Below are 27,677 nucleotides of genomic sequence, written 5' to 3' on the forward strand. Positions count from 1 at the left end.
CAACTGACAAAGTGTCGAGTTTCTACGACTTACGGTTTGGGCTGGGCGACGCGTTTTATGGCGGAATAATAATAATAAGAAGAAGAAGAAGAATAAAAATCCTTACAAAAACAATAGGTTTTCAGCACTTCGTGCTCGAAACCCTAATAAAAGCTACAAATACAATAGGTTTCTAGCCCTTCGGGCTCGAACCCTAAATATAGCTGCAAGCAGCAATTATCGGGTTTCGAGAAGTTTAGGTAAGTAAACGTCGACCAGTCTCAGGGATGGCAAACTAACATGTCCACAATCGACAATACAACCCCACACCCAGCAAAATGAGTCAAAGGGTCAGCATTGGCTCATACAGACCCAGGCATGCTCACACACACATGCACATATAGGACATAGATTACATTTTCTCATATCAAGTCATTCGGACAATTCAGTAGCGAGACTCACGTTATCAGGATAAATTAGTCAAATCCATTTCAGAAATTGCCCTAACACACATCCTCAATGAATGATAGGCCTTTAGACCCAGAATATTGACTTAGGTGATCAGTAACGGTCTATGCAGACTACGCATGCTTACAAAGACATGTATGAAAAGCCCATTTGAATGAATATTTCGCCTTTTGGACTTTTATGAAGGCTTGCCTCTTCTGATGAGCATGCTTGTTTTGAGTCATAATATGTATAATACTACTTAATTGCAAGTCAGTTGGATTATTTATTAAGGAGTAGCAACCTTTAACGTACATTATTCACGTTAATATAAAAAGGACCCTGTAATGGTCACACAACAAAAAAAACTCAACATGTTTTTAATCATTATTGACCTAGAGAGTCCAGAGAATTGTACTATGGTGGAAATTTTGAAATTGCTTGAAAATCAAAGAACTAGTTTGCAAAAGTACGATTTTAACATCATCAGCAATAACTCCTGAACCGTTTGATTGACATCAATAGATCAAGAGGCAAATTTGTTCAGAATGAGAAGAGCTATCATATGATATCAATAGTTTGTGTGTTTGTCAAATGTCACGTGATACACAATTGTTTAAGTAATGAAATACACGTCAATTTAGCCATTTTTACTGTTTTAGCACCACCTAGTGTCCAAACGCCACCTTCTTTTGAAGGTGACCTCAGAGTGATGGTATACACATTTGTTCCAAGCCCCATGATGATGTGTTAATCCGTTCTGGATTTATGGCCATTTTAATGTGATAGGCTCCGCCCAGTTCAGTTTTTGCCCCCCCCTACCGTGTATGAATATAAATTTAAACTTTTTTTCAATGATTATTTACATTCACACTCCACAGAAGTCATCTGCATTGGTTTGGTTCCGATCGGTTGAAAAACCAAGGACTAGTTCGCGAAAGTAGATTTTTGACATCGTCAGCGATAACTCACGAACCGTTTGATTGACAGAAGCGTGTCCAGAGGCAAAGTTGTTCAGAATGAGAAGACCTATCACATGATGTAAATAGTTTGAGTATATGTCAAATGTCACGTGACATACAATTGTTTATGCACTCTAAAACCGTTACTTCGCCCCCCGGTGGCCGAATGAGTTCATATTTCTTACAGACCTTCAGGACCATGAGTCGAACAAGCCCAGCGAGTGTCGTTTCGATCGGCCCCTGTTAACCCTGTGTAATGAGTGCTCAAAATTCATTGGCCGATAGCGGCCATGTTTTTTGAGAAACGTCAAAGTCCTTTTATACAGTCACGGTGCATGACACAAAGACACAACATACCAAATAATAAGTCAATCGGGCAAACGGTTTCGTAGTTAGAGCCTTTGTCGACTTCTTTGCTATTATAGCGCCACCTAGGGGCCAAACACCGAGTCTTTTTTATTGTGACCCCGGACTGAGGTTCTACATATACGGTCTAAGCCCCGTGAAGATAGCTCAAACGGTTCACGAGTTATGGTCATTTGAGTGAAACTGGCTACTTCCGGTTCGGACGTTTTGATGCCCCCTAGCGACCCTGAATCGAAATTTCAACTTCCTTTTATGATTATTCATATTCACACTCCACAGAATTCATCAGCGTTGGTTTGGTTTCGATCGGGCAAAAATCCAGGGACTAGTTCATTTTTTTTTTTTTTCATAAAATGCAAATTAGCGGAGAAATTTGCATACCGGAAATGAAATCGGAGATAGCCATTTTTTAAGTTTGGAGCCAAGGATTCCAATGACACCAATCACTTTGTTGTGCGACATCCGGTTTACGAGCATTGAGCCCAAACGCATTGGCCATCGCTATAGCGCCACCTATGGACCGACATGGCTGGCTCCAAGTATCTGAGTAGCGAGCAAGACTACTACCATCCGACAAAGTCTCGAGTTTCTACGACTTACGGTTTGGGCTGGGCGACGCGTTTTATGGCGGAAGAATAATAATAAGAAGAATAAAAATCCTTACAAAAACAATAGGTTTTCAGCACTTCGTGCTCGAAACCCTAATAAAAATCCTTACAAATACAATAGGTTTTCAGCCCTTCGGGCTCGAAACCCTAATAAAAATCCTTACAAAAACAATAGGTTTTCAGCACTTCGTGCTCGAAACCCTAATAAAAATCCTTACAAAAACAATAGGTTTTCAGCACTTCGTGCTCGAAACCCTAATAATAACAAAGAAGAACGAGCACTTTAAGGCGTCTAAAGCATCTTTGCCTTCATCAAGTAGGCCGAGGACTCTCATACTAAAACACCCAAGTGGACGATACTCCCAACGCCTGAAAAATTATAGATACGGTCAGCAACGGTTCACAGACACTACGCCTGATTACACACATATGCAGATATAGTACACTTGAGGGGAATCATCTTTTCAGGCTCATTTGGTCACATACATTGAAGAAATGACCCTGTCTAAATGCATTGAGTTGCTGCCATGTGACTGCTGAGTAGATATTTGGGTTTACATGATATTAAACTGGTGTACATAATAAAGGTGCGTGTTATGTTTAGCAAAACCGCATCTTACAACCAGCCAGACATATTCTATATTTATAGATGTGTAAATATGGAGCAACGTTTAATGTGTAGTGCTTTATATGTCTAACACCTTGTTCCTGTGAGAGAGGAAACATATCTCTTGTCCGATAACCATCATATTTTACATGCTTGTTTAGTGTAATAAGATGTATGATTGTACTTCATGGCAAGTCAATTGGATTATTTATTAAGGAGAAGCGAGCTTTCAGGTACACCGTTCATTTGAATTTAATAAAGGACCCTGTAATGGTCACGCAAATAAAAAAGTTGAACATATTTTTGATAGTTATTTATCTAGAGAGTCCTGAGAATTGTACTGTGGTGGAAATTTTGAAATCGCTTGAAAAACCTAGGACAAGTTCGCAAAAGTAGGTTCTTAACATCACAGATAACTCACAAACTGTTTGATCGACATCAATGGTTCCAGAGCCAAATTTGTTTGGAATTATGAGAGCTTTCATATGACATCGATAGTTTGTGTAAATGTCAAATGTCACGTGATACACAATTGTTAAGGCAACCTAAGATGTGTACATTCTGCCATTTATACTTTATAGCGCCACCTAGTGTTCTGACACCGTGGTATTTTGTAATTCACCTAGGAGTGATGGTCTTCACATATGTTCCAAGCCCCATGATGATATCTCTAATAGTGCTCGAGTAATGGGCATTTTAATGTAATAGGCTCCGCCTATTTAAAATGTTTACGCCCCAAAGCAACCGTGAAAAGAAATTTCAACTTTTTTTTGATAATTATTTACATTCACACTCCACAGAAGTCATCTGCATTGGTTTGGATCCGATCAAGTGAAAAACCAAGGACCAGTTCGCAAAAGTAGGTTTTTAACATCATCAGCCATAACTCACGAACCGTTTGATTGACAGAAGCGTGTCCGGAGGCAAAGTTGTTCAGAATGAGGAGTGCTATCATATGATGTAAATAGTTTGGGTATATGTCAAATGTCACGTGATACACAATTGTTTAAGTCATGAAATACGCTTCAATTTAACCATTTCTACTGGTCTAGCGCCAACTAGTGTCAAAACGGCACCTTCTTTTGTAGGTGACCTTGGAGTGATGGTCTACACATATGTTCCAAGCCCCATGATGATGTGTTAATCCGTTCTGGAGTTATGGCCATTTTAATGTGATAGGCTCCGCCCAGTTCAGTTTTTGCCCCACCCTACCGTGTATGAATACAAATTTCAACTTTTTTTCAATGATTATTTACATTCACACTCCACAGAAGTCATCTGCATTAGTTTGGTTCCGATCGGTTGAAAAACCAGGGACTAGTTCGCGAAAGTAGGTTTTTGACATCATCAGCGATAACTCACGATCTGTTTGATCGAAAGAAGCGTGTTCAGAGGCAAAGTTGTTCAGAATGAGAAGAGCTATCATATGATGTAAATAGTTTGAGTATATGTCAAATATCACGTGATACACAATTGTTTATGCACTCTAAAACCGTTTCTTCGCCCCCCAGTGGCCGAATGAGTTCATATTTCTTACAGACCTTCATGACCACGAGTCGAACAAGCCCAGCGAGTGTCGTTTCAATCGGCCCCCGTTAACCCTGTGTAATGAGTGCTCAAAATTCATTGGCCGATAGCGGCCATGTTTTTTGAGAAACGTCAAAGTCCTTTTATACAGTCACGGTGCATGACACAAAGACACACCATACCAAATAATAAGTCGATCGGGCAAACGGTTGCGTAGTTATAGCCCTTTTCGAGTTCTTTGCTATTATAGCGCCACCTAGTGGCCAAACACCGAGTCTTTTTTATTGTTACCCCAGACTGAGGGTCTACATATACGGTCTAAGCCCCGTGAAGATAGCTCAAACGGTTCACGAGTTATGGTCATTTTAGTGAAACTGGCTACTTCCGGTTCAGACGTTTTGATGCCCCCTAGCGACCCTGAATCGAAATTTCAACTTCCTTTTATGATTATTCATATTCACACTCCACAGAATTCATCAGCGTTGGTTTGGTTCCGATCGGGCAAAAATCCAGGGACTAGTTCATTTTATTTTTTTTGCATAAAATGCAAATTAGCGGAAAAATTTGCATACCGGAAATGAAATCGGAGATAGCCATTTTTTAAGTTTGGAGCCAAGGATTCCATTGACACCAAACACTTTGTTGTGCGACATCCGGTTTACGAGCAATGAGCCCAAACGCATTGGCCATCGCTATAGCGCCACCTATGGACCGATTTGGCTGGTTCACTGTATCTGAGTAACCTGCAAAGATACAACCAACTGACAAAGTCTCGAGTTTCTACGACTTACGGTTTGGGCTGGGCGATGCGTTTTAGCGCGGAAAAATAATAATAAGAAGAAGAAGAATAAAAATCCTTACAAAAACAATAGGTTTTCAGCACTTCGTGCTCGAAACCCTAATTAAAGCTGCAAGCAGCATTTAGCGGGTTCGAGCACTTTTAAGGAATCCAACGCATCTTTGCCTTCATCAAGTAGGCCGAGGACTCTCATCCTAAAACACCCAAGTGGAAGATACTCCCAACGCCTGAAAAATTATAGATACGGTCAGCAACGGTTCACAGACACTACGCCTGATTACACACATATGCACATAGAGTACACTTGAGGGGAATCATTTTTTCAGGTTAATTTGGTCACATCCATTTAAGAAATGACCCCGTCTAAATGCCTAATTGCATTGAGTTGCTGCCATGTGACTGCTGAGTAGAAATTTAGGTTTACATGCAATTAAACTGGTGTACATAATAAAGGTGTGTGTTATGCTAAGCAAAACAGCATCTTACAACCAGCCAGACGTGTTCTATATTTATAGACGTGTGAATATGGAGCAACGTTTAATGTGTAGTGCTTTATATGTCTAACACCTTGTTCCTGTGAGACAGGAAACGTATCTCTTGTCCGGTAACCATCATATTTTGCATGCTTGTTTAGTCTAATAAGATGTATGATTGTACTTAATGGCAAGTCAATTGGATTATTTGTTAAGGAGAAGCGAGCTTTCAGGTACACCGTTCACTTGAATATAATAAAGGACCCTGTAGTGGTCATGCAAATGAAAAAGTTGAAGATGTTTTGATAGTTATTTATCTAGAGAGTCCAGAGAATTGTACTGTGGTGGAAATTTTGAAATCGCTTGAAAAACCTAGGACAAGTTTCGCAAAAGTAGGTTCTTAACATCATCACAGATAACTCACAAACTGTTTGATCGACATCAATGGTTCAAGAGCCAAATTTGTTTGGAATTATGAGAGCTTTCATAAGATATCGATAGTTTGTGTAAATGTCAAATGTCACGTGATACACAATTGTTAAGGCAACCAAAGATGTGTACATTCTGCCATTTATACTTTATAGCGCCACCTAGTGTTCTGACACCGTGGTATTTTGTAATTCACCTAGGAGTGATGGTCTTCACATATGTTCCAAGCCCCATGATGATATCTCTAATAGTGCTCGAGTTATGGGCATTTTAATGTAATAGGCTCCGCCTATTTAAAATGTTTACGCCCCAAAGCAACCGTGAAAAGAAATTTCAACTTTTTTTTGATAATTATTTACATTCACACTCCACAGAAGTCATCTGCATTGGTTTGGATCCGATCAAGTGAAAAACCAAGGACCAGTTCGCAAAAGTAGGTTTTTAACATCATCAGCGATAACTCACGAACCGTTTGTTTGACAGAAGTGGTTCCAGAGGCAAAGTTGTTCAGAATGAGGAGAGCTATCATATGATGTAAATAGTTTGGGTATATGTCAAATGTCACGTGATACACAATTGTTTATGCAACCAAAGACACGTCAATTTTGCCATTTTTACTGTTATAGCGCCACCTAGTGTCCAAACGCCGCGGTATTTTGTAATTCATCTCGGAGTGATGGTCTTCACATATGTTCCAAGCCCCATGATGATATCTATAATAGTGCTCGAGTTATGGGCATTTTAATGTAATAGGCTCCGCCTATTTAAAATGTTTTCGCCCCTAAGCAACCGTGAAAGAAAATTTCAACTTTTTTTTGATAATTATTTACATTCACACTCCAGAGATGTTATCTGCATTGGTTTGGATCCGATCGGTCGAAAAACCTAGGACTAGTTCGCGAAAGTAGGTTTTTGACATCGTCAGCGATAACTCGCAAACCGTTCAATCGACAGAAGCGTGTCTAGAGGCAAAGTTGTTCAGAATGTGAAGAGCTATCATAAGATAACAATAGTTTGAGTATAAGTGAAATGTGACGTGATATACAATTGTTTATGCACTCTAAAACCGTTACTTCGCCCCCCGGTGGCCGAATGAGTTCATATTTCTTACAGACCTTCTGGACCATGAGTCGAACAAGCCCAGCGAGTGTCGTTTCGATCGGCCTCCGTTAACCCTGTCTAATGAGTGCTCAAACTTCATTGGCCGATGACCGCCATGTTTCATTAGATACGCCACTGTCCTTTTATACAGTCATGGTACATGACACAAAGACACACCATACCAAATAATAAGTCGATCGGGCAAACGGTTGGGTAGTTATAGCCCTTTTCGAGTTCATGTATATTATAGCGCCACCTAGTGGCCAAGCGCCAACTCCTTTTTACTGTGACCCCGGACTGAGAGTCTACACATAGGGTACAAGTCCCATGAAGATTGCTCAAACGGTTGACAAGTTATGGCCATTTTAGTCAACCATGGGACTTCCGGTTCAGACGTTTTGGCGCCCCCTAGCAATGGTGAATCGAAATTTCAACTTTTTTTTGATAATTATTCACATTCACACTCCACAGAATTCATCAGCGTTGGTTTGGTTCCGATCGGGCAAAAATCCAGGGACTAGTTCATTTTAATTTTTTTGCATAAAATGCAAATTAGCGAAAAAATTTGCATACCGGAAATGAAATCGGAGATATACGTTTTTTAAGTTTTGAGCCAATGATTACAATGATATAAAACACTTGGGTGTGCGACAAACGGTTTAGGAGTAAAGAGTGCAAACGCGCTTTTCATCGCTGTAGCGCCACCTATGGGCCGATTTGGCTGGGTCCATGTATCTGAGTAGCGACAAGGACTACTACCATCTGACCAAGTCTCAGCTCTGTCGGCCTTACGGTTTAGGCTGCCCATGTAGTTTTAGGGAAGAATAATAACAAAGAAGAAGAATAATTAAAGCTGCAAGCAGCATTTAGCGGGTTCGAGCACTTTTAAGGCATCTAAAGCATCTTTGCCTTCATCAAGTAGGCCGAGGACTCTCATAGTAAAACACCCAAGTGGACGATACTCCCAACGCCTGAAAAATTATAGATACGCTCAGCAACGGTGCATAGACACTACACATGATTACACACATATGCACATATAGTACACTTGAGGGGAATCATCTTTTCAGGTTAATTTGGTCACATCCATTTAAGAAATGATCTTGCATTGAGATAAATGCATTGAGTTGCTGCAATGTGACTGGCTGAGTAACAATTTGGGTTTACATGCAATTAAACTGGTGTACATAATAAAGGTGTGTGTTAAGTTTACCAAAACAGCATCTTACAAGCAGCCAGACATGTTCTATATTTATAGATGTTTGAATATGGAGCAACGTTTAATGTGTAGTGCTTTATATGTCTAACACCTTGTTCCTGTGAGACAGGAAAAGTATCTCTTGTCCGATCACCATCATATTTTGCACGCGTGTTTAGTGTAATAAGATGTATGATTGTACTTAATGGCAAGTCAATTGGATTATTTGTTAAGGAGTAGCGAGCTTTCAGGTACACCATTCACTTGAAAATAATAAAGGACCCTGTAAGGGTCACAGAAATGAAAAAGTTTAACATGTTTTTGATAGTTATTCATCTAGAGAGTCCAGAGAATTGTACTGTGGTGGAAATTTTGATATCGCTTGAAAAACCAAGGACAAGTTCGCAAAAGCAGCTTCTTAACATCATCACAGATAACTCACAAACTGTTTGATCAACATCAATGGTTCAAGAGCCACATTTGTTTGGAATTATGAGAGCTTTCATAAGACATCGATAGTTTGTGTAAATGTCAAATGTCACGTGATACACAATTGTTAAGGCAACCAAAGATGTGTCAATTTTGCCATTTTTACTGTTATAGCGCCACCTAGTGTCCAAACGCAGCGGTATTTTGTAAGTCATCGCGGAGTGATGGTCTACACATATGTTCCAAGCCCCATGATGATATCTCTAATAGTGCTCGAGTTATAGGCATTTTAATGTAATTGGCTCCGCCTATTTAAAATGTTTACGCCCCTAAGCAACTGTGAAAGGAAATTTAAACTTTTTTTTGATAATTATTTACATTCACACTCCACAGAAGTCATCTGCATTGGTTTGGATCCGATCGGTCGAAAAACCTAGGACTAGTTCGCGAAAGTAGGTTTTTGACATCATCAGCGATAACTCACAAACCGTTTGATCGACAGAAGCGTGCCAAGAGGCAAAGTTGTTCAGAATAAGGAGAGCTATCATATGATGTAAATAGTTTGAGTATATGTCAAATGTCACGTGATATACAATTGTTTATGCACTCCAAAAACGTTACTTCGCCCCCCGGTGGCCAAATGAGTTCATATTTCTTACAGACCTTCAGGACCATGAGTCGAACAAGCCCAGCGAGTGTCGTCTCGATTGGCCTCCGTTAACCCGGTCTAATGAGGGCTCAAACTTCATTGGCCGATGACCGCCATGTTTCCTTAGATACGCCACTGTCCTTTTATACAGTCATGGTGCATGAAACAAAGACACACCATACCAAATAATAAGTCGATTGGGCAAACGGTTGGGTAGTTATAGCCCTTTTCGAGTTCATGTATATTATAGCGCCACCTAGTGGCCAAACGCCAATTCCTTTTTACTGTGACCCTGGACTGAGAGTCTACAGATATGTTCCAAGCCCCATGAAGATTGCTCAAACGGTTCATGAGTTATGTCCATTTTAGTAAAATAAGCCACTTCCGGTTCAGACTTTTTGGCGCCCCCTAGCAACGGTGAATCGAAATTTCAACTTTTTTTCGATAATTATTCACATTCACACTCCACAGAGTTCTACAGCGTTAGTTTGGTTCCGATCGGGCAAAAATCCAGGGACTAGTTAATTTTTTTTTTTTTTCATAAAATGCAAATTAGCGGACTAATTTGCATACCGGAAATGAAATCGGAGATATACGTTTTTTAAGTTTTGAGCCAATGATTACATTGATATAAAACACTTGGGTGTGCGACAAACGGTTTAGGAGTAACGAGCGTAAAGGCGCTTTTCATCGCTGTAGCGCCACCTATGGGCCGATTTGGCTGGGTCCATGTGTCAGAGTAGCCAACAAGACTACTACCATCTGACCAAGTCTCAGCTCTGTCGGCCTTACGGTTTAGGCTGCACGATCAGTTTTATTGGCAGAATAATAATAGGAATAAAACCTACAAATACAATAGGTTTCTAGCCCTACGGGCTCGAACCCTAATAAAACCCACAAATACAATAGGTTTCTAGCCCTACGGGCTCGAACCCTAATAAAAATCCTTACAAAAACAATAGGTTTTCAGCCCTTCGGGCTCGAAACCCTAATAAGAAGAAGAAGAAGAAGAATAAAAATCCTTACAAATACAATAGGTTTTCAGCACTTCGTGCTCGAAACCCTAAATATAGCTGCAAGCAGCGATTCCCGGGTTCGAGCAGTCTAAAGCGTCAAGATTGTTCAGAATGAAGAGAACTAGCGGCCAAAAGGCGCTGCCTTTAGTAGGTTACCTCAGAGCTAGTTCTTGAGTTATGGCCATTTTATTGTAAAAGGCTCAGCATAATTAGAACTTTTGGCGTGCCTCCCTTATCGACCTTGAAAGGAAATTTCAACTTTTTTTCGATAGTTATTGACATTCACACTCCACAGAAGTCGTCTGCATTGGTTTGGTTCCGATCGGTCAAAAAACCAAGGACTAGTTTGCGAAAGTAGGTTTTTGACATCATCGGCGATAACTCACGAACCGTTTCTTTGACAGAAGTGGTTCCAGAGGCAAAGTTGTTCAGAATGAGGAGAGCTATCATATGATGTAAATAGTTTGAGTATGTGTCAAATGTCACGTGATACACAATTGTTTATGCACTCCAAAAACGTTATTTCGCCCCCAGTGGCCGAATGAGTTCATATTTCTTACAGACCTTCAGGACCACGAGTCGAACAAGCCCAGCCAGTGTCGTTTCGATCGGCCTCCGTTAAGTCGGTCTAAGGAGTGCTCAAACTTCATTGGCCGATGGCGGCCATGTTTTTTTAGATATGCCAGTGTCCTTTTCTAGAATCATGGTACATGACACAAAGACACACCATACCAAGAAATTAGTCGATCGGGCAAACTCTTGGGTAGTTATTGCCCTTTTCGAGAAAATGTATATTATAGCGCCACCTAGAGGCCAAACGCCGACTTTTTGATAATATGAGCTCGGACTGAGAGTATAAACATATGGTCCAAGCCCTGTGCAGATAGCTCAAACGGTTCATGAGTTATAACCATTTTAGTAAAATTTGCTCCTTCCGGTTCCGACGTTTTGGCGCCCCCCGGCCACCGCAAATCGAAATTTCAACTTTTTTTCGATAATTATTTACATTCACACTCCACAGAATTCATCAGCATTGGTCTGGTTCCGATTGGTCAAAAATCCAGAGACTAGTTCAATTTTTTTATTTTTGCATAAAATGCAAATTAGCGGAAAAATTAGCATACCGGAAATGAAATCGGAGATATACGTTTTTTAAGTTTTGAGCCAATGATTACAATTTTATAAAACACTTGGGTGTGCAACAAACGGTTTAGGAGTAATGAGCGTAAAGGCGCTTTTCATCGCTGTAGCGCCACCTATGGGCCGACATGGCTGGCTCCGAGTATCTGAGTAGCGAGCAAGACTACTACCATCTGACCGAGTCTCAGCTCTGTCGGACTTACGGTTTGGGCTGTACGATCAGTTTTAGCGGAGAAAAATAATAATAAATATAGCTGCAAGCAGCGATTCCCGGGTTCGAGCAGTCTAAAGCGTCAAGATTGTTCAGAATGAAGAGAACTAGCGGCCAAAAGGCGCTGCCTTTAGTAGGTTACCTCAGAGCTAGTTCTTGAGTTATGGCCATTTTATTGTAAAAGGCTCAGCATAATTAGAACTTTTGGCGTGCGTCCCTTATCGAGCTTGAAAGGAAATTTCAACTTTTTTTCGATAGTTATTGACATTCACACTCCACAGAAGTCGTCTGCATTGGTTTGGTTCCGATCGGTCAAAAAACCAAGGACTAGTTTGCGAAAGTAGGTTTTTGACATCATCGGCGATAACTCACGAACCGTTTCTTTGACAGAAGTGGTTCCAGAGGCAAAGTTGTTCAGAATGAGGAGAGCTATCATATGATGTAAATAGTTTGAGTATATGTCAAATGTCACGTGATACACAATTGTTTTTGCAAACAAAAACACGTAAATTTAGCCATTTTTACTGTTATAGCGCCACCTAGTGTCCAAACGCCGCGCCCTTACGCATGTGACCTCTGAGTGATGGTCTTCACATATGTTTCAAGCCCCATGATCATATCTCTAATAGTTATTGAGTTATGGCCATTTAAATGTAATAGGCCCCGCCCATTTTTTTATTTTGATGCCCCTAAGCAACCTTGAAAGGAAATTTCAACTTTCTTTCGATAATTATTGACATACACACTCCACAGAAGTCATCTGAATCGGTTTGGTTCCGATTAATCGAAAAACCTAGGACGAGTTCGCGAAAGTAGGTTTTTGACATCATCAGCGATAACTCACGAACCGTTTGATCGACAGAAGCGGTTCCAGAGGCAAAGTTGTTCAGAATGAGGAGACCTATCGAATAATGTAAATAGTTTGAGTATATGTCAAATATCACGTGATACACAATTGTTTAAGCACTCCAAAAACGTTATTGCGCCCCCAGTGGCCGAATGAGTTCATATTTCTTACAGACTTTCTTGACTATGAGTCGAACAAGCCCAGCGAGTGTCGTTTCGATCGGCCTCCGTTAAGTCGGTCTAAGGAGTGCTCAAACTTCATTGGCCGATGGCGGCCATGTTTTTTTAGATACGCCAATGTCCTTTTCTAGAATCATGGTACATGACACAAAGACACACCATACCAAGAAATTAGTCGATCGGGCAAACTGTTGGGTAGTTATTGCCCTTTTCTAGAAAATGTATATTAAAGCGCCACCTAGAGGCCAAACGCCGACTTTTTTATACTGTGACCTCGGACTGAGAGTATAAACATATGGTCCAAGCCCCGTGAAGATATCTCAAACGGTTCATGAGTTATAACCATTTTAGTAAAATTAGCTCCTTCCGGTTCCGACGTTTTGGCGCCCCCCGGCCACCGTAAATCGAAATTTCAACTTTTTTTCGATAATTATTTACATTCACACTCCACAGAATTCATCAGCGTTGGTCTGGTTCCGATTGGGCAAAAATCCAGAGACTGGTTCAATATTTTTATTTTTGCATAAAATGCAAATTAGCGGAAAAATTAGCATACCGGAAATGAAATCGGAGATAGCCATTTTTTAAGTTTTGAGCCAATGATCACATGTATCTAGAACACTGGGGCGTGCGACAAGCGATTTAGGAATTATGAGCGCAAAAGCATTCAGCATCGCTGTAGCGCCCCCTATGGGCCGACATGGCTGGCTCCGAGTATCTGAGTAGCGAGCAATACTACTACCATCTGACCGAGTCTCAGCTCTGTCCGACTTACGGTTTGGGCTGCACGATCAGTTTTACGGCGGAAAAATAATAATAATAATAAAAGCTACAAATACAATAGGTTTCTAGCCCTTCGGGCTCGAACCCTAAATATAGCTGCAAGCAGCGATTCCCGGGTTCGAGCAGTCTAAAGCGTCAAGATTGTTCAGAATGAAGAGAACTAGCGGCCAAAAGGCGCTGCCTTTAGTAGGTTACCTCAGAGCTAGTTCTTGAGTTATGGCCATTTTATTGTAAAAGGCTCAGCATAATTAGAACTTTTGGCGTGCGTCCCTTATCGACCTTGAAAGGAAATTTCAACTTTTTTTCGATAGTTATTGACATTCACACTCCACAGAAGTCGTCTGCATTGGTTTGGTTCCGATCGGTCAAAAAACCAAGGACTAGTTTGCGAAAGTAGGTTTTTGACATCATCGGCGATAACTCACGAACCGTTTCTTTGACAGAAGTGGTTCCAGAGGCAAAGTTGTTCAGAATGAGGAGAGCTATCATATGATGTAAATAGTTTGAGTATATGTCAAATGTCACGTGATACACAATTGTTTTTGCAACCAAAAACACGTAAATTTAGCCATTTTTACTGTTATAGCGCCACCTAGTGTCCAAACGCCGCGCCCTTACGCATGTGACCTCTGAGTGATGGTCTTCACATATGTTTCAAGCCCCATAATCATATCTCTAATAGTTATTGAGTTATGGCCATTTAAATGTAATAGGCCCCGCCCATTTTTTTATTTTGGTGCCCCTAAGCGACCTTGAAAGGAAATTTCAACTTTTTTTCGATAATTATTGATATTCACACTCCACAGAAGTCATCTGAATCGGTTTGGTTCCGATTAATCGAAAAACCTAGGACGAGTTCGCGAAAGTAGGTTTTTGACATCATCGGCGATAACTCACGAACCGTTTCTTTGACAGAAGTGGTTCCAGAGGCAAAGTTGTTCAGAATGAGGAGAGCTATCATATGATGTAAATAGTTTGAGTATGTGTCAAATGTCACGTGATACACAATTGTTTATGCACTCCAAAAACGTTATTTCGCCCCCAGTGGCCGAATGAGTTCATATTTCTCACAGACCTTCTTGACCATGAGTCGAACAAGCCCAGCCAGTGTCGTTTCGATCGGCCTCCGTTAAGTCGGTCTAAGGAGTGCTCAAACTTCATTGGCCGATGGCGGCCATGTTTTTTTAGATACGCCAGTGTCCTTTTCTAGAATCATGGTACATGACACAAAGACACACCATACCAAGAAATTAGTCGATCGGGCAAACTCTTGGGTAGTTATTGCCCTTTTCGAGAAAATGTATATTATAGCGCCACCTAGAGGCCAAACGCCGACTTTTTGATAATATGAGCTCGGACTGAGAGTATAAACATATGGTCCAAGCCCTGTGCAGATAGCTCAAACGGTTCATGAGTTATAACCATTTTAGTAAAATTTGCTCCTTCCGGTTCCGACGTTTTGGCGCCCCCCGGCCACCGCAAATCGAAATTTCAACTTTTTTTCGATAATTATTTACATTCACACTCCACAGAATTCATCAGCATTGGTCTGGTTCCGATTGGTCAAAAATCCAGAGACTAGTTCAATTTTTTTATTTTTGCATAAAATGCAAATTAGCGGAAAAATTTGCATACCGGAAATGAAATCGGAGATATACGTTTTTTAAGTTTTGAGCCAATGATTACAATTTTATAAAACACTTGGGTGTGCAACAAACGGTTTAGGAGTAATGAGCGTAAAGGCGCTTTTCATCGCTGTAGCGCCACCTATGGGCCGACATGGCTGGCTCCGAGTATCTGAGTAGCGAGCAAGACTACTACCATCTGACCGAGTCTCAGCTCTGTCGGACTTACGGTTTGGGCTGTACGATCAGTTTTACGGCGGAAAAATAATAATAATAAAACCAACAAATACAATAGGTTTCTAGCGCTTCGCGCTCGAACCCTAAATATAGCTGCAAGCAGCAATTATCGGGTTTCGAGAAGTTTAGGTAAGTAAACGTCGACCAGTCTCAGGGATGGCAAACTAACATGTCCACAATCGACAATACAACCCCACACCCAGAAAAATGAGTCAAAGGGTCAGCATTGGCTCATACAGACCCAGGCATGCTCACACACACATGCACATATAGGACATAGATTACATTTTCTCATATCAAGTCATTCGGACAATTCAGTAGCGAGACTCACGTTATCAGGATAAATTAGTCAAATCCATTTCAGAAATGGCCCTAACACACATCCTCAATGAATGATAGGCCTTTAGACCCAGAATTTTGACTTTGGTGATCAGTAACGGTCTATGCAGACTACACATGCTTACAAAGACATGTATGAAAAGCCCATTTGAATGAATATTTCACCTTTTGGACTTTTATGAAGGCATGCCTCTTCTGATGAGCATGCTTGTTTTGAGTCATAATATGTATAATACTACTTAATTGCAAGTCAGTTGGATTATTTATTAAGGAGTAGCAACCTTTAACGTACATTATTCACGTTAATATAAAAAAGGACCCTGTAATTGTCACACAACAAAAAAAACTCAACATGTTTTTAATCATTGTTGACCTAGAGAGTCCAGAGAATTGTACTATGGTGGAAATTTTGAAATTGCTTGAAAATCAAAGAACTAGTTTGCAAAAAGTACGATTTTAACATCATCAGCAATAACTCCTGAACCGTTTGATTGACATCAATAGATCAGGAGGCAAATTTGTTCAGAATGAGAAGAGCTATCATATGATATCAATAGTTTGTGTGTTTGTCAAATGTCACGTGATACACAATTGTTTAAGTAATGAAATACGCGGCAATTTTGCCATTTTTACTGTTTTAGCGCCACCTAGTGTCCAAACGCCACTTTCTTTTGTATGTGACCTCGGAGTGAAGGTCTACACATTTGTTCCAAGCCCCATGATGACGTGTTAATCCGTTCTGGATTTATGGCCATTTTAATGCGATAGGCTCCGCCCAGTTCAGTTTTTGGCCCCCCCTACCGTGTATGAATACAAATTTCAACTTTTTTTCAATGATTATTGACATTCACACTCCACAAAAGTCATCTGCATTGGTTTGGTTCCGATCGGTTGAAAAACCAGGGACTAGTTCGCGAAAGTAGGTTTTTGACATCATCAGCGATAACTCATGAACCGTTTGATCGACAGAAGCATTTCAATAGGCAAAGTTGTTCAGAATGAGAAGAGCTATCATATGATGTAAATAGTTTGAGTATATGTCAAATGTCACGTGATACACAATTGTTTATGCACTGCAAAAACGTTTTTTCGCCCCCCGGTGGCCGAATGAGTTCATATTTCTTACAGACCTTCAGGACCACGAGTCGAACAAGCCCAGCGAGTGTCGTTTTGATCGGCCTCCGTTAACCCTGTCTAATGAGTGCTCAAAATTCATTGGCCGATGGCGGCCATGTTTTTTGAGAAACGCCAAAGTCCTTTTATACAGTCACGGTGCATGACACAAAGACACACCATACCAAATAATAAGTCGATCGGGCAAACGGTTGCATAGTTATAGCCCTTTTCGAGTTCTTTGCTATTATAGCGCCACCTAGTGGCCAAACACCGAGTCTTTTTTATTGTGACCCCGGACTGAGGGTCTACACATACTGTCTAAGCCCCGTGAAGATAGCTCAAACGGTTCACGAGTTATGGTCATTTGAGTGAAATAGGCTACTTCCGGTTCAGACGTTTTGATGCCCCATAGCGACCCTGAATCGAAATTTCAACTTCCTTTTATGATTATTCATATTCACACTCCACAGAATTCACCAGCGTTGGTTTGGTTCCGATCGGGCAAATATCCAGGGACTAGTTCATTTTTTTTTTTTTTCATAAAATGCAAATTAGCGGAAAAATTTGCATACCGGAAATGAAATCGGAGATAGCCATTTTTTAAGTTTGGAGCCAAGGATTCCAATGACACCAAACACTTTGTTGTGCGACATCCGGTTTACGAGCATTGAGCCCAAACGCATTGGCCATCGCTATAGCGCCACCTATGGACCGACATGGCTGGCTCCGAGTATCTGAGTAGCGTGCAAGACTACTACCATCCGACAAAGTCTCGAGTTTCTACGACTTACGGTTTGGGCTGGGCAACGCGTTTTATGGCGGAATAATAATAATAAGAAGAAGAAGAAGAAGAAGAAATATAACTGCAAGCAGTAATAACGGGTTTCTCGTCATCTGAGCCATCTAAGGCACTGTGACATCATTGAACAGGCTCAGGGGTCACTCCCCAACACAACCACAACAGATCAAAGTCCTGCACACACAGAAAAATGACAGGATTAAGCAGCAATCCTCGGGTAGATGAGACGGGAATCACGCGAAGTTCAGAAGTGTGCGGTGTCAAACATTCCTTCAGGGTTCTTCATATGTATTATACTACTTAATTGCAAGTCAGTTGGATTATTTATTAAGTAGTAGCGACCTTAAACGTACATTCTTCACGTTAATATAATAAAGGACCCTGTAATGGTCACACAACAAAAAAACTCAACATGTTTTTGATCATTATTGACCTAGAGAGTCCAGAGAATTGTACTGTGGTGGAAATTAAGAAATTGCTTGAAAATCTAAGAAGTAGTTAGCAAAAGTATGTTTTTAACATCGTCACCGATAACTCGTGAACCGTTTGATTGACATCAATGGATCAAGAGGCAAAGTTGTTCAGAATGTAGAGGACTATCGTATGATATCATTAGTTTGTGTAAATGTGAAATGTCACGTGATACACAATTGTTTAAGAAATGAAATACGCATCAATTTTGCCATTTTTACTGTTTTAGCGCCACCTAGTGTCCAAACGCCACCTTCTTTTTTAGGTGACCTCAGAGTGATGGTCTACACATATGTTCCAAGCCCCATGATGATGTGTTAATCCGTTCTGGATTTATGGCCATTTTAATGTGATAGGCTCCGCCCAGTTCAGTTTTTGGCCCCCCCTACCGTGTATGAATATAAATTTCAACTTTTTTTTAATAATTATTTACATTCACACTCCACAGAAGTCGTCTGCTTTGGTTTGGTTCCGATGGGTTTTGAAAAACCAAGGACTAGTTCGCAAAAGTAGATTTTTGACATCGTCAGCGATAACTCACGAACCGTTTGATCTACAGAAGCGTGTCCAGAGGCAAAGTTGTTCAGAATGAGAAGAGCTATCATATGATGTAAATAGTTTGAGTATGTGTCAAATGTCACGTGATTCACAATTGTTTATGCACTCTAAAACCGTTACTTCGCCCCCTGGTGGCCGAATGAGTTCATATTTCTTACATACCTTCTGGACCACAAGTCGAATAAGCCCAGCGAGTGTCGTTTCGATCGGCCCCCGTTAACCCTGTGTAATGAGTGCTCAAAATTCATTGGCCGATAGCGGCCATGTTTTTTGAGAAACGTCAAAGTCCTTTTATACAGTCACGGTGCATGACACAAAGACACACCATACCAAATAATAAGTCGATCGGGCAAACGGTTGCGTAGTTATAGCCCTTTTCGAGTTCTTTGCTATTATAGCGCCACCTAGTGGCCAAACGCCAACTCCTTTTTACTGTGATCCTGGACTGAGAGTCTACACATAGGGTCCAAGCCCCGTGAAGATATCTCAAACGGTTCACGAGTTATGGCCATTTCAGTGAAACAGGCTACTTCCGGTTAGGACGTTTTGATGCCCCCTAGCGGCCCTGAATCGAAATTTCAACTTCTTTTTATGATTATTCATATTCACACTCCACAGAATTCATCAGCGTTGGTTTGGTTCCGATCGGGCAAAAATCCAGGGACTAGTTCATTTTTTTTTTTTTTCATAAAATGCAAATTAGCGGAAAAATTTGCATACCGGAAATGAAATCGGAGATAGCCATTTTTTAAGTTTGGAGCCAAGGATTCCAATGACACCAAAAACTTTGTTGTGCGACATCCGGTTTATGAGCAATGAGCACAAACGCATTGGCCATCGCTATAGCGCCCCCTATGGGCCGATTTGGCTGGGTCATTGTATCTGAGTAACCTGCACAGATACAACCAATTGACAAAGTCTCGAGTTTCTACGAGTTACACTTTGGGCTGGGCGATGTGTTTTAGCGCGGAAAAATAATAATAATAATAATAAAATATAGCTGCAAGCAGCAATTATCGGGTTTCGAGAAGTTTAGGTAAGTAAACGTCGACCAGTCTCAGGGATGGCAAACTAACATGTCCACAATCGACAATACAATCCCACACCCAGAATAATGAGTCAAAGGGTCAGCATTGGCTCATACAGACCCAGGCATGCTCACACACACATGCACATATAGGACATACATTACATTTTCTCATATCAATGTCATTCGGACAATTCAGTAGCGAGACTCACGTTATCAGGATAAATTAGTCAAATCCATTTCAGAAATGGCCCTAACACACATCCTCAATGAATGATAAGCCTTTAGACCCAGAATTTTGACTTAGGTGATCAGTAACGGTCTATGCAGACTACACATGCTTACAAAGACATGTATGAAAAGCCCATTTGAATGAATATTTCACCTTTTTGACTTTTATGAAGGCATGCCTCTTCTGATGAGCATGCTTGTTTTGAGTCATAATATGTATAATACTACTTAATTGCAAGTCAGTTGTATTATTTATTAAGGAGTAGCAACCTTTAACGTACATTTTTCACGTTAATATAATAAAGGACCCTGTAATGGTCACACAACAAAAAAAATCAACATGTTTTTGATCATTATTGACCTAGAGAGTCCAGAGAATTGTACTATGGTGGAAATTTTGAAATTGCTTGTAAAATCAAAGAACTAGTTTGCAAAAGTAAGTTTTTAACATCATCAGCAATAACTCCTGAACCGTTTGATTGACATCAATGGATCAAGAGGCAAATTTGTTCAGAATGAGAAGAGCTATCATATGATATCAATAGTTTGTGTGTTTGTCAAATGTCACATGATACACAATTGTTTAAGTAATGAAATACGCGTCAATTTAGCCATTTCTATTGGTCTAGCGCCACCTAGTGTCCAAACGCCACCTTCTTTTGTAGGTGACCTCGGAGTGATGGTCTACACATATGTTCCAAGCCCCATGATGATGTGTTAATCCGTTCTGAATTTATGGCCATTTTAATGTGATAGGCTCCGCCCAGTTGAGTTTTTGGCCCCCCCTACCGTGTATGAATACAAATTTAAACTTTTTTTCAATGATTATTTACATTCACACTCCACAGAAGTCATCTGCATTGGTTTGGTTCCGATCGGTTGAAAAACCAAGGACTAGTTCGCGAAAGTAGGTTTGTGACATTATCAGCGATAACTCACGAACCGTTTGATCGACAGAAGCGTGTCCAGAGGCAAAGTTGTTCAGAATGAGAATAGCTATCATATGATGTAAATAGTTTGAGTATGTGTCAAATGTCACGTGATACACAATTGTTTATGCACTCTAAAACTGTTACTTCGCCCCCCGGTGGCCGAATGAGTTCATATTTCTTACAGACCTTCAGGACCACGAGTTGAACAAGCCCAGCGAGTGTCGTTTCGATCGGCCCCCGTTAACCCTGTGTAATGAGTGCTCAAAATTCATTGGCCGATAGCGGCCATGTTTTTTGAGAAACGTCAAAGTCCTTTTATACAGTCACGGTGCATGACACAAAGACACACCATACTAAATAATAAGTCGATCGGGCAAACGGTTGCGTAGTTATAGCCCTTTTCGAGTTCTTTGCTATTATAGCGCCACCTAGTGGCCAAACGTAAACTCCTTTTTACTGTGACCCTGGACTGAGATTCTACACATAGGGTCCAAGCCCCGTGAAGATAGCTCAAACGGTTCACGAGTTATGGCCATTTGAGTGAAATAGGCTACTTCCGGTTCAAACGTTTTGATGCCCCCTAGCGACCCTGATTCGAAATTTCAACTTCCTTTTATGATTATTCATATTCACACTCCACAGAATTCATCAGCGTTGGTTTGGTTCCGATCGGGCAAAAATCCAGGGACTAGTTCATTTTTTTTTTTTTTCATAAAATGCAAATTAGAGGAAAAATTTGCATACCGGAAATGAAATCGGAGATAGCCATTTTTTAAGTTTGGAGCCAAGGATTCCAATGACACCAAACACTTTGTTGTGTGACATCCGGTTTACGAGCATTGAGCCCAAACGCATTGGCCATCGCTATAGCGCCCCCTATGGACCGACATGGCTGGCTCCGAGTATCTGAGTAGCGTGCAAGACTACTACCATCCGACAAAGTCTCGAGTTTCTACGACTTACGGTTTGGGCTGGGCAAAGCGTTTTATGGCGGAATAATAATAATAAGAAGAAGAAGAAGAAGAATAAAAATCCTTACAAAAACAATAGGTTTTCAGCACTTCGTGCTCGAAACCCTAAATATAACTGCAAGCAGTAATAACGGGTTTCTCGTCATCTGAGCCATCTAAGGCACTGTGACATCATTGAACAGGCTCAGGGGTCCCTCCCCAACACAACCACAACAGATCAAAGTCCTGCACACACAGAAAAATGACAGGATTAAGCAGCAATCCTCGGGTAGATGAGACGGGAATCACGCGAAGTTCAGAAGTGTGCGGTGTCAAACATTCCTTCAGGGTTCTTCATATGTATTATACTACTTAATTGCAAGTCAGTTGGATTATTTATTAAGTAGTAGCGACCTTAAACGTACATTCTTCACGTTAATATAATAAAGGACCCTGTAATGGTCACACAACAAAAAAACTCAACATGTTTTTGATCATTATTGACCTAGAGAGTCCAGAGAATTGTACTGTGGTGGAAATTAAGAAATTGCTTGAAAATCTAAGAACTAGTTAGCAAAAGTATGTTTTTAACATCGTCACCGATAACTCGTGAACCGTTTGATTGACATCAATGGATCAAGAGGCAAAGTTGTTCAGACTGTAGAGAACTATCATATGATATCATTAGTTTGTGTAAATGTCAAATGTCACGTGATGCACAATTGAATAAGAAATGAAATAAGCGTCAATTTTGCCATTTTTACTGTTTTAGCGCCACCTAGTGTCCAAACGCCACCTTCTTTTGTAGGTGAACTCAGAGTGATGGTCTACACATATGTTCCAAGCCCCATGATGATGTGTTAATCCGTTCTGGATTTATGGCCATTTTAATGTGATAGGCTCCGCCCAGTTCAGTTTTTGGCCCCCCCTACCGTGTATGAATATAAATTTCAACTTTTTTTCAAAAATTATTTACATTCACACTCCACGGAAGTCATCTGCATTGGTTTGGTTCCGATCGGTTGAAAAACCAAGGACTAGTTCCGAAAGTAGATTTTTGACATCGTCAGCGATAACTCACGATCCGTTTGATCGACAGAAGCGTGTCCAGAGGCAATGTTGTTCAGAATGAGGAGAGCTATCATATGATGTAAATAGTTTGAGTATGTGTCAAATGTCACGTGATACACAATTGTTTATGCACTCTAAAACCGTTACTTCGCCCCCTGGTGGCCGAATGAGTTCATATTTCTTACAGACCTTCTGGACCACAAGTCGAATAAGCCCAGCGAGTGTCGTTTCGATCGGCCCCCGTTAACCCTGTGTAATGAGTGCTCAAAATTCATTGGCCGATAGCGGCCATGTTTTTTGAGAAACGTCAAAGTCCTTTTATACAGTCACGGTGCATGACACAAAGACACACCATACCAAATAATAAGTCGATCGGGCAAACGGTTGCGTAGTTATAGCCCTTTTCGAGTTCTTTGCTATTATAGCGCCACCTAGTGGCCAAACGCCAACTCCTTTTTACTGTGATCCTGGACTGAGAGTCTACACATAGGGTCCAAGCCCCGTGAAGATATCTCAAACGGTTCACGAGTTATGGCCATTTCAGTGAAACAGGCTACTTCCGGTTCGGACGTTTTGATGCCCCCTAGCGGCCCTGAATCGAAATTTCAACTTCTTTTTATGATTATTCATATTCACACTCCACAGAATTCATCAGCGTTGGTTTGGTTCCGATCGGGCAAAAATCCAGGGACTAGTTCATTTTTTTTTTTTTTTGTAAAATGCAAATTAGCGGAAAAATTTGCATACCGGAAATGAAATCGGAGATAGCCATTTTTTAAGTTTGGAGCCAAGGATTCCAATGACACCAAAAACTTTGTTGTGCGACATCCGGTTTATGAGCAATGAGCACAAACGCATTGGCCATCGCTATTGCGCCCCCTATGGGCCGATTTGGCTGGGTCATTGTATCTGAGTAACCTGCACAGATACAACCAATTGACAAAGTCTCGAGTTTCTACGAGTTACACTTTGGGCTGGGCGATGTGTTTTAGCGCGGAAAAATAATAATAATAATAATAAATATAGCTGCAAGCAGCAATTATCGGGTTTCGAGAAGTTTAGATAAGTAAACGTCGACCAGTCTCAGGGATGGCAAACTAACATGTCCACAATCGACAATACAATCCCACACCCAGAAAAATGAGTCAAAGGGTCAGCATTGGCTCATACAGACCCAGGCATGCTCACACACACATGCACATATAGGACATAGATTACATTTTCTCATATCAAGTCATTCGAACAATTCAGTAGCGAGACTCACGTTATCAGGATAAATTAGTCAAATCCATTTCAGAAATGGCCCTAACACACATCCTCAATGAATGATAGGCCTTTAGACCCAGAATTTTGACTTAGGTGATCAGTAACGGTCTATGCAGACTACGCATGCTTACAAAGACATGTATGAAAAGCCCATTTGAATGAATATTTCACCTTTTGGACTTTTATGAAGGCATGCCTCTTCTGATGAGCATGCTTGTTTTGAGTCATAATATGTATAATACTACTTAATTGCAAGTCAGTTGGATTATTTATTAAGGAGTAGCAACCTTTAACGTACATTATTCACGTTAATATAAAAAAGGACCCTGTAATGGTCCCACAACAAAAAAAACTCAACATGTTTTTAATCATTGTTGACCTAGAGAGTCCAGAGAATTGTACTATGGTGGAAATTTTGAAATTGCTTGAAAATCAAAGAACTAGTTTGCAAAAGTACGATTTTAAGATCATCAGCAATAACTCCTGAACCGTTTGATTGACATCAATAGATCAAGAGGCAAATTTGTTCAGAATGAGAAGAGCTATCATATGATATCAATAGTTTGTGTGTATGTCAAATGTCACGTGATACACAATTGTTTAAGTAATGAAATACGCGTCAATTTTGCCATTTTTACTGTTTTAGCGCCACCTAGTGTCCAAACGGCACCTTCTTTTGTAGGTGACCTCAGAGTGATGGTCTACACATATGTTCCAAGCCCCATGATGATGTGTTAATCCGTTCTGGATTTATGGCCATTTTAATGTGATAGGCTCCGCCCAGTTGAATTTTTGGCCCCCCCTACCGTGTATGAATACAAATTTCAATTTTTTTTCAATGATTATTTACATTCACACTCCACAAAAGTCATCTGCATTGGTTTGGTTCCGATCGGTTGAAAAACCAGGGACTAGTTCGCGAAAGTAGATTTTTGACATCATCAGCGATACCTCATGAACCATTTGATCGACAGAAGCATTTCAAGAGGCAAAGTTGTTCAGAATGAGAAGAGCTATCATATGATGTAAATAGTTTGAGTATATGTCAAATGTCACGTGATACACAATTGTTTATGCACTGCAAAAACGTTTTTTCGCCCCCCGGTGGCCGAATGAGTTCATATTTCTTACAGACCTTCACGACCACGAGTCGAACAACCCCAGCGAGTGTCGTTTTGATCGGCCTCCGTTAACCCTGTCTAATGAGTGCTCAAAATTCATTGGCCGATGGCGGCCATGTTTTTTGAGAAACGCCAAAGTCCTTTTATACAGTCACGGTGCATGACACAAAGACACACCATACCAAATAATAAGTCGATCGGGCAAACGGTTGCATAGTTATAGCCCTTTTCGAGTTCTTTGCTATTATAGCGCCACCTAGTGGCCAAACACCGAGTCTTTTTTATTGTGACCCCGGACTAAGGGTCTACACATAGGGTCTAAGCCCCGTGAAGATAGCTCAAACGGTTCACGAGTTATGGTCATTTGAGTGAAATAGGCTACTTCCGGTTCAGACGTTTTGATGCCCCCTAGCGACCCTGAATCGAAATTTCAACTTCTTTTTATGATTATTCATATTCACACTCCACAGAATTCATCAGCGTTGGTTTGGTTCCCATCGGGCAAAAATCCAGGGACTAGTTCATTTTTTTTTTTTTTCGTAAAATGCAAATTAGCGGAAAAATTTGCATACCGGAAATGAAATCGGAGATAGCCATTTTTTAAGTTTGGAGCCAAGGATTCCAATGACACCAAAAACTTTGTTGTGCGACATCCGGTTTACGAGCAATGAGCTCAAACGCATTGGCCATCGCTATAGCGCCCCCTATGGGCCGATTTGGCTGGGTCACTGTATCTGAGTAACCTGCACAGATACAACCAATTGACAAAGTCTCGAGTTTCTATGACTTACGGTTTGGGCTGGGCGATGCGTTTTAGCGCGGAAAAATAATAATAAGAAGAAGAACGAGAGGTTTAGGTTAGTAAATGTCGACGGGCTTCAGGGATGGCAAACTAACATGTCCACAATCGACAATACAACCCCACTACCAGAAAAATGAGTCAGATGGTCAGCATTGGCTCATACAGACCGAGGCATGAGCACACACACATGCACATATAGGACATACATTACATTTTCTTATATCAAGTCATTCAGATAATTCTGTAGCGAGACTCACGTTATCAGGATAAATTAGTCAAATCCATTTCAGAAATGGCCCTAACACACATCCTCAATGAATGATAAGCCTTTAGACCCAGAATTTTGACTTAGGTGATCAGTAACGGTCTATGCAGACTACTCATGCTTACAAAGACATGTATGAAAAGCCCATTAGAATGAAAATTTCACCTTTTGGACTTTTATGAAGGCATGCCTCTTCCGATGAGCATCAGATGTTGCATGCTTGTTTTGAGTCATAATATTGTGCATGACACAAAGACACACCATACCAAATAATAAGTCGATCGGGCAAACGGTGGCGTAGTTATAGCCCTTTTCGAGATATTTGCTATTATAGCGCCACCTAGTGGCCAAACACCGAGTCTTTTTTACTGTGACCCCGGACTGAGGGTCTACACATACGGTCTAAGCCCCGTGAAGATAGCTCAAACGGTTCACGAGTTATGGTCATTTTAGTGAAACAGGCTACTTCCGGTTCGGACGTTTTGATGCCCCCTAGCGGCCCTGAATCGAAATTTCAACTTCTTTTTATGATTATTCATATTCACACTCCACAGAATTCATCAGCGTTGGTTTGGTTCCGATCGGGCAAAAATCCAGGGACTAGTTCATTTTTTTTTTTTTATAAAATGCAAATTAGCGGAAAAATTTGCATACCGGAAATGAAATCGGAGATAGCCATTTTTTAAGTTTGGAGCCAAGGATTCCAATGACACCAAAAACTTTGTTGTGCGACATCCGGTTTACGAGCATTGAGCCCAAACGCATTGGCCATCGCTATAGCGCCCCCTATGGGCCGATTTGGCTGGGTCACTGTATCTGAGTAACCTGCACAGATACAACCAATTGACAAAGTCTCGAGTTTCTACGACTTACGGTTTGGGCTGGCCAACGCGTTTTATCGTGGAAAAATAATAAGAAGAAGAAGAACGAGAAGTTTAGATAAGTAAACGTCGACCAGTCTCAGGGATGGCAAACTAACATGTCCACAATCGACAATACAATCCCACACCCAGAAAAATGAGTCAAAGGGTCAGCATTGGCTCATACAGACCCAGGCATGCTCACACACACATGCACATATAGGACATAGATTACATTTTCTCATATCAAGTCATTC

Source organism: Barbatula barbatula, assembly GCF_947034865.1.
Source record: "Barbatula barbatula genome assembly, chromosome: 4".
In the NCBI taxonomy this organism is placed as follows: Eukaryota; Metazoa; Chordata; class Actinopteri; order Cypriniformes; family Nemacheilidae; genus Barbatula; species Barbatula barbatula.